Here is a 9,462-nt window from a genome sequence, read left to right on the forward strand (position 1 = left end):
GTAGTACAATGAATGTTTCAAGGAATGAAATTTAGAAAATCATTTTCCTCTATTTGTTTACTCTGAATACATTTTCAATGTAGAATTATTTGTTTAGAGAAACTTTTTAAAAAGGTATTTGATATAGATTTCTAAATTCCTCTCAATTTTCCTCTCAATTTTGTTACTGATAATTCTCCCAAAGATAATAAAATGGACATTTTCCACCGCTCAGAAACATGTTTTTAAACATTTATAGTTTTTCTTCTGGTGTTAAGGATCAAAACCGGCTTAGTTCAACTAAGTAGATGTGCTAGTGCTGAGCTAGACCCTCAGCTACAGTTTTAATATTAATATCCATTTAAAAATGAAATGGGAAGTGATTACTGAGTATTTTATTCAAATTAACTCTAGTTTATAAATAAAATTTCTTCTTATTTGTGAAAAAAACACATACTCTTAATTATTGGATCAAGTATTACGTTCAGTCTTGTTCCAAAGGGGAATTTTTTGTTGTTTATAAAATACATAATGCTCAACAAGGTAAGTTGAAAGTGCTGCTGCCATAAGAGAAACACAAAAAGTAGAATAAAGTTGTTTTTCTCAGGAATAATCAATTTAAAGATAAACATATTTTACTGCAGATGTGCCTTTAAAAAGGAGGAGAATACAAGAAATGATTCTCTGTTTATTGAACAAAATAAGGACCAGTTGAATGAAACAGAAAATGAAGATAACAAAGAAATTAAAAAGAAACTTGAAATATCTGCCAGAAAATTTGACAGAGAATTAGATATTACAAGAGACAAATGTAATCAGGTAAATGAGTTTTCAGGAAATTTTTAATTTTTTATAAAATTTTATTTCAACAAACATTTATACTATCCCTTTAATGTACTCTATGCAGCCATGTTTCACTTCATGATGGGGATATGATCTGAGAAATGTGCTGTTTGGCAATTTCACCAACATACAATCATCATAAGTATGTACTTCAGACTTCTCCCAAAATACCAGGATAAATAATTTTCCAGGATCTACATTGTATATGCAGTATATTTGCTCCCAAATCATGGGTATGTGGGGTGTGACACCATCATTTAGGTTTAAAACAAAATATTATCTTACCCTAAAATGAAGTGATGACATTTGTGGCAAAATTAATTATTGCAAATTTGGCATCTTGTAGATATCCAGCATTTGTTTCCTGAAAAAAGAGTTGAGTTTAATAACTGACATAAATATCAGTTTAGGGCCTTTTATGTTAAGATACAGAGAAAACAGATTTAAAACTAGTTCAATATTTTGTTTAAATTTTTTCACAATTGCATCTCTGCCTGTATTTAGGAAATATCTTTACTTTTTGAGGACTTTCTTCTGTCATTTATGCAGTGTAAGCTTGAATAATTCATGTGTGGAGAAGGTTAATGTGATTTAATAACCTACTTCTTTTCAATGATTATTTATTTTGAAGATACCCACTACTAATTAAGCTTTTAGACTTTCTATCCCCTGCTGAGATGAGGCCAAAATCTACTGAAAAGTGTCTTGAGGTCTCATTAGAACAAAATGACACCTACAGGTTGCCAGAATTTATGAGATGGGATTCCAGCAAAACATCTCTGCAAACAAAAATGACAGATATGGCCAAAACTGAAATGAATTGTTTTCCTCTGTTGTTTTCAAGTGTGTGTGTGTGTGTGTGTGCGTGTGCACGCGCATGTGTGTGTTGGACTAAATATTAACTATTTCCATCATGGAAAATATGGAGGATTTTAAATCCACATAGTATAACAATCAGGTGCATATTTAGGGAGTGAGGGTGGCATTGTTGTCCCACTGGATTAAGTAATGTTCTTAATTCAACTTCGTTTATCTGCAGCAGTCCAATGGTGGCTTCACAATGGCCTCATTCAGAGAAAAGGCTTCTAATATTTTTCATAGGAATTGATGATTTTCATATGATCTCAAAACCCTTGCTTCTAACAGTAGATCTTCTAGTTTAGGGACGTGTTTTCACTCCTTTGTTGTGTTAATGTGAAGAAGGTGTGCTTATTATTCCCACTGTTAAGTAATGAGGAAAGTGTGGCCAGCAGAGACACTGGTTTTGGATATCATTTCCTTGATTTTGAGAAGAGAAACACTTTATAGCAAATAATCTCCTGTTTTGTACATAACACTTTGGGAAATAATAATGCACCATAATATGTACTCAGTAATAACTTACTTCGTAATAAATTAAGACAGTTTATTTTCTCCGTTTCACCCTTACTTATATTTCAAATTTCACTAAGAAGAAACAAATAATACTGAGCAGCAACTAAGAGATTTTTTCAGTAGAAATTTATGTATTTCACCATATTTATCATCAGTACTTTGCAACACAAGCCTTCTCTGGAGTTTATACATTCACAGGACATAAATAACTGGCTTGGCAGATGAGCACTAAAAGCAGAGGTGGAAGACTTGAAGAAAATCTCACAACTTGCCTGTAGTTTTGGCCCCACTCTGCTTCCAGAATTGTGTTCATTGATAAACATAGATATGCTTAGTGCAGTTCCTAGTTTTAACATTTATTAATGTGTGCAATTCCTATAACTGACTACAAAATTTTAGGATAGAATATGCATAGAATATTTTAAGGTTAAAAAACCTTAGGTTTCCCTCAATAGATGAATAGATAAAGAAAATGTGGTATATGTACTCAATGGAATATTACTCAGTTTTAAAGAAGAGTGAAATTATAGCACTTGCCAGTAAATGGTTGGAGTTGGAGAATATCATGCTAAGCAAAATAAGCCAATCCCACAAAACCAAAGTTCGAATATTTTCTCTAATATGCAGAAGCTAATTCACAATAAGGCAGGGGGTGGGCACTAGGGAAGAATAGTGTTACCTTAGATAGAAGGAAGTGATGGGAGGGGAATGGAGGGGATGTGGGGATAGGAAAGATAGTAGAATGAAACAGACATTATTACTGTATGTATATATGTGACTGCATGACCAATATGATTCTACAACATGTACACTCAGAAAAATAAGAAATTATATCCCATCTATATATGATATATCAAAGTGCATAAATGCATTCTACTGTCATGTATATAACTAATGAAAACAAATAAAACAATTAAAAAAATAACTTAGGAAAGTTCTATGTGCCTGAGTATATATAGAGTTAAGGCTCTTACCATGGGCTTGTCTTATGAGATGTAAGAGGGCAAACTTTTTTTTTTTTTACATCATCATACTTAGTAATCACTTATTCTATGCCTTGGGTCTAATTCATAAATTTTTTAATTTTGAGATTCTTTAAATTTTAACTTCCTTTTACTCTCACAGATACATTTTGTTGAATTAAGTTTTTAAGTCTTAGGAATGAGTGCTTCTATATGATCTGAAGTTTACATCTAATATTTTTTCAGTGGGACACATATTTATTGCAATACTTTCACTATACAAATATACAGATTATTGATGAATTTCAGAGAAAATTTTGAAATATCATTTTGTTGTATGCTAGCCAAATGTATCCTTGATTTTACTTAGGTTTCTACTAGTGAAACAACAGAGAATGAGCTATGGCATGAATATCACAGGATGAAGGATGAAATCTCCATGATGAGACTGGAAATAGACAAAATAAAATATCAGAACCAGAAAAAAAAACACCTTGACATTACTAAAATTTTAAGAGAAAGGAGTGATGACCTTGAAAGGAAATACAAACTAAATGAAGAAACACTTACAAAACCAACATGCCAGCATAATGAACAGTTGGATATTACAAAAGTGGAGAATACATTGCAAATTTTTACACTGGTGAGTGAGACACAAAGCACAGAAAGGCTGGAAACAGAAGACACATCATACCTGGCCAGACTGGCTGCTGCTCCACATCCTTGGGATAAAAGTCAAACACCAAAAAGAGATCTAGAACTTGCTTTCCAAAAAGCCAGAGATGAGGGCTTTAGTTCACAGAAAGAGAAGAATTTTGATGTATCTAACCTAAAAGATAGTAGTGAGATTCCTTACTAACAGGGTTCACTGTCAGAAATAAAAAACAGTGACCTAGAAAATGAGATTGGTCATAAAAGAGATACTTTCAGAGCAAGGACTTTGGATTCAGAACAAGAAAAAAGACACCTTAAACAAACAAAATGCCAAAGGAAGGGGATGGAACATAGGTATCAAAATGAACAAGAAGATCTAAGAAACAGCTATCCCCCAAGTCTACAAGTGTTTTGTGCCTACTCACAAGGCACAGCTGGAATACAGCTTTTAAATCACCTCTCTGACAGTCTTCTGTTCAACTTGACAGAATTACATCCTGAGATAATTGTCCTGGTTTCTCCTTTGCTAGAAAAGCAATATGACTCATTTTTCCCCTTTTTTTTCTCCAAAACTTGTCCTTAGATATGAATTGTCATCAGGGATAAAGTCTGAGCTCTGGGTAACACCATGGTGTTTACTGAAATGAAGTCACTTATGAGCAAGGCTATGGAGTATGACAACTCTTCTTTCTCTCCTTCTCTTTTTCTGTCTGTGCCCTTTCTCCTCTCACAAACTTAAACCAAGTTTATAGAATGGAGATATGCCCTCCCCCACCGCCACCTTTCAGGGGAGAAGAAAATTAATTGTGAAACCAAGTTGCATTTAAACTGTTTGTAATAAGTCTATTCTTACACAGTATAATAAGTTTATAATAAGTCTGTACTATATACAGAAGGATATTTGGCTGACAATCATGTTTTCTGCCTAAGTATGACCAAATACATTAAGAATTCGAAGTGAAAACTGAAAAACAAAAAAGTGTGCCAAACAGAGGTTGAGCTGACTCTTGGGTCCTGAATTCCAGGCCCACTGTGCTGCTGATGAACCACATGTGTTTGAACTCAACACACAGCTCTCAGCTTTTGGGCACTTAGGTTGAACCCCCTCAACAATAAAATGTGAAATTTAGGTAACACGATTTTTAGTCCTTCTCAGTTCTAAACTTTCTGAGGCTCCAGCACAAAATGCCTGTGTTAAGCATCCATTTATTTGAATTGCAAATATTCATCAAGAGTTAAGAATAAAAAGAATAGAATAATTCTAAAACAAATAACTCTTACTGTGACAAACATACAATTATCACAAAACTGGAGCATTTTGAGAATGAAAGGTCTCCTAAAAAATTAAACATATCTAAGCAAAAGATATATATACATATGTAATATACATACATATATATGTATATGTGTGTATATATATTATATATAATATATATAAAGACTAACCACTTTTTGTATTATTTTGGTGAACCTATATAATAGTTATTTTAAAAAACTGTTTGAAAAGAAAATTTTAAATAATATTTTATGCATGAAAGCAATGAAATACAATTTTTGTATAGCTTAATTTTTGAAATTACAAAGGAGAATATTAACTCTTGGTCCATACAGAAGAACTTTCATCATTTAAAAAAAATCATATTCTTCTTTAGCACTGTTCCACTTGTATCTTTCAAAATAATATATTTCTTATTCCAGTATGGTACCATTATTATCATTTTCGTGAAATTGTACTGTGTGATATTCTGGGATTAAAGCAATTGATTTTTTAAAATTTTTTGTAGTTGTAGATGTACAAAATGCCTTTATTTTATTTGTTTATCTTTATGCGGTGCTGAGGATGGAACCCAGTGCCTCACACATGCTAGATAAGTGCTCTGACACTAAGCTACAGCCCCAGCCCATCAATTTTTTTAAACGTCTGACTCTTCTCTTTTTTCCTGCGTGTACCAGAGTTTGTTTATTCAATCACTTACAGAGAACACCTTAGATCCTCTCATATTTTGACAATTACTATTAAGGTGACAGATTATTAATACTGGAGGAATATCAGGGCTTAATAACCTTCTAGATTATGAATCCTGAGCAATTTCAGACCAAGAGACTGAATGTCTTCTGCACTAAGCATATAAAAAAAGGAATTACAATTAACATGCAATAATAATTAGAATTAATTTTATTTTTATTATAGTTTTATAGTTATACACATTAGTTGGGTTCATTGCAACAAACTTGTACATGCACCAAATTCTGATTCATTTTAGGATTCCTTCCCTTTTTTCCCTTCCATCCTTTCTCCCCTCCCCCATTCTTATTCCTCTACTCTATTAGACATTTTATCATTCATTTATATTCGAGTGGTCCTTTTTACTTATGCATAACTGTGAAATCACCCGTGGTATATTTACATATGTACATATACTGATGTGTTTTAAAAAATCATTTTTCCTTGCCTCCCCTTACCCATCCTCCCACTTTGCCTCTAGATGTCATTCTACATTACTAATCTGTGTATTTATGTATTTATGTAATCCTATGAATCACTCCCACTTTCCTTTGTTTTACTCTAGCTAGTACATATAAGAGTTTCTGAATTTGGTTTATTTCATATTCTCCATTTCCTCAATTTACTAGTAAATGCCATAATTTTGTTCCTTTTGTTGGCTGAGTAGAACTCCACTGCGAATATTTATATCTATATCTATCTATATATCTCACAATTTTTTAATTCATTCATCTATTAACAGGCACCTGGGTTGATTCCATGATTGTGAATTGTGCTGTTATAAACACTAAGATGGCTCTATTATTATTTGCCAATTTAAGATCTTTTGGAAAAATACTAAAAAGTGGAGTATCTGGGTCAAATGGTGGTTTCGTACTAGTTATTTTTGAGGAATCTCCTACTGCTCTCCAGAGTGGTCATACTAGTCTGCAGTATGACCAAACAACAAGTGTACCTTTTTCCCCACAACTTCACCATTTATTATTGTTTGTATTCAATATCCTTCTGACTGGAGTAATAAGAAATCTTATTTGCATTTCCCTGTCTGAAGAAGATGTTGAATTTTTTTTTCATATATTTTTTGGCCAGTTATGTTTCTTCTTTTGACAAATTTCTGTTTAGTTCTTTTGTCACTTATTTATTGAGTTATTTGTAGTTAGCTGATCAACATTTTCTCCCATTCAGCAACCTACCTCCTGTCCTTACCAATTACTATCCATGAAATTAATACTATTATTAATATAGTATCATTCAGCTATCATTATAACCACATACTGAGCGATTATTATGTGCCCAGCCCTGATCTAAACACGTTTCATGTACTTACTCATGTCATCCACTCATCTATCCTAGGAGGTAGCTGTTATTTTAATTTTATAGGTAAGGAAACTGAGGCACTGAGAGGTGGAGTTATTTGCCCAAGGCCCACAAACAGTAACAATGGGATTGAGTTAAAATGTGGCTATCTTGGGCTGGGGTCGTGGCTTAGCAGTACAGTGATTGCCTACCACACGCAAGGCGTGCAGTTTGATCCTCACACTACATAATAAATAAATAAATAAATAAATAAATAGTGGCTGGTTGTCTTGAGGACCCCACTTCCCAACCACTGCATGTGGTGCTTCTCTACCACCAATATCTCATGAGATCCTCATGGAAACCTCCTGCAGCTTCCTGAGGAGAATCCTCTGCCTTTAGAGAAAGAGACCTCTCCAACTGTGTGCTCTGCAACATGGCTATTTTTTGTTCACAGGTTATGTCACTTGGATGGGGATCCTTTATTTGCCCAGCATAGAGATGAAAATGGTACATCAAGATCAGTTTTTACTGAGAGTAAAAACTGGTACATGCAAAGCACTTGCTCAGGGATGGAAATTTAAAAAAAAAAAAAAAAAGCATTTTGCCAAGGGAATAGAAGAAGATAAGAATGAGTGAAGGAGGGAGAGCCAGAAAGGAATTTTTATCAGGTTCACTTGTTTGTTCTGTCCCAAGTGTTACATGCTTGTGGCATCCAATACTATCAAATTAGTAATCACACAATGGATTGAGATTAATTAATAAAAATGTGTTTAACAAGAAAAAGGTGGACACTACACATGTGTGAGTACGGGCAGTATTCCTTACAGAATCCACCACCACCACCACCTGTGAGGGCAGAGCAGCTCCCCTTTTTCTGGGCACTTCCCCCAGAGTGGGTGCAGTCTCCAGGAGGCGAATATAAGAGATGAAAAAGAAACCACAAGAAAGCCCCCTTTGCTTTCCACCCCTCAGAATCAGGCGCTCTGAAATTTTTTCATCCCAAGTGCCCACAGAGGGAAGTCAGAAGGATCTGGGAGTGGACAAAAGTGAAGAAAAGAGCTGGGGCCATCCTGGACCAGGGCCCCACGCTTTGTGGCTCTGTAGCTTTCCTGAAGCAAGACTCAGGAGGACACGGGACTCCAGCAGGGACTCACTGAGCCTCACCAAGTGCCAGGCACCAACAGCCTTCCACTGTTCGGTCTCAGATTCAGCTGACATTGCTAGCATTCCGTTTTACTGATCAGAAAACTGAGAACAGAGCGCACCAGTTCACACACCCAGTGAGAATGGCACCAGGATTCCAGTTCCTCAGCATCTGCTCTAATCTCACTGTGCCCCCTGCATTTTTCTCCAAAATTTCCACCCAAATTCCTCTGTCTCCTGTCAAGGAATAAATTCCCAGATTTTAGGAGAAAGCTGTTCCAGAAAAGGAAAACAAAGGCTTTCCTATGGAGGGAGGGGATCAGGAACAGAAATCAAAGACCTGGTTGTGCCATCCGGGAGCCGAGCACCTCTCTCCTCGGTGAGACAGGTCACGAAGCCTGCCACTGCACAGTGCTGAAGCCATGGGGAAGAAACTCATTTCGTTCCACCGAGGCGGGCAGCAAACCAAAGAGCAGCAGGGTAGGGCAGGGTAGGACAGGACAGGGCAAGTACTATGGAAAGATCTGGGAACGCAGCAGTCAGGCCTGCTGCAAACCCGGGCTAAGTGCACCATCTGACACGTCAGGGGCGACGTCGCGGGATGGCAAGCTGGGACTGGCAACAGGCCCTGGGGTATCGCCCTGATCAAAAAGGCTTCTCCACGCACCTCGCGGGCCTCTTCCCAACGCCTGGGCGCAGCATCCTCCCAAGGTCCGCCTCCCGCCACTTTCTGCTGCTCACCTCCCCAGGTTCGGAAGTCCTGGGGCGACGCCTTGCGAAGCTGGGCTCCATAGGCGGGAGGCTCCTGAACCGCCCTGCCAGCCAGGAGCCGGGCGTCTGGACCCCACCCAGCGAGCGACCTCAGACCCTTGAGTCCCGCACCCAACAGCAGACACTCCAAAGCCGCCAAGATCTAGAAGACTGCGGAGTGGAACACGATTGGTCGCTGATGTGTCTGGGAAATGTAGTCTACTCGAGACTAGAGGCTTCTGGGAAGTGTAGTTCTCTGCATTTGAGCAGTGAAGGGCGGGCTGAACCTATCTGGTGCCCAGACTCCAGTTGAGGCTCCCTTTAGTAGAACTGGGCTTTGCTGACGCCCTCCATGAGCAATGTGGAATCTTGGATTCCAGGAAGTGGATACTTCATGGAGGGCAATATCTTGTACTCTTCATTTGTGTGAATGCTGGAACGTAATTATACAGC

General features: G+C 36.9%; 1 long non-coding RNA gene across 3 annotated transcripts in view; it reads right to left on the reverse strand.

Annotated features, from left to right (window-relative positions):
• The window catches only part of LOC131423538 (uncharacterized), a 28,525-nt gene extending 19,355 nt beyond the window's left edge, over positions 1-9,170 (reverse strand). For all 3 annotated transcript variants that reach the window (XR_009225239.1, XR_009225238.1, XR_009225237.1), the window contains exons 1-3: positions 9,001-9,170; positions 3,853-3,987; positions 1,108-1,186 (exon numbers count right to left, since the gene is read on the reverse strand). This is a non-coding gene — a long non-coding RNA (uncharacterized LOC131423538). The remainder of the gene's footprint in view (positions 1-1,107; positions 1,187-3,852; positions 3,988-9,000) is intronic.
• Positions 9,171-9,462: the final 292 nt, after the last annotated feature.

Source organism: Marmota monax, unplaced genomic scaffold, assembly GCF_021218885.2.
Source record: "Marmota monax isolate L192 unplaced genomic scaffold, Marmota_monax_Labrador192_F-V1.1 WCK01_AAM20220418_F8-fsc01670, whole genome shotgun sequence".
NCBI lineage: Eukaryota > Metazoa > Chordata > Mammalia > Rodentia > Sciuridae > Marmota > Marmota monax.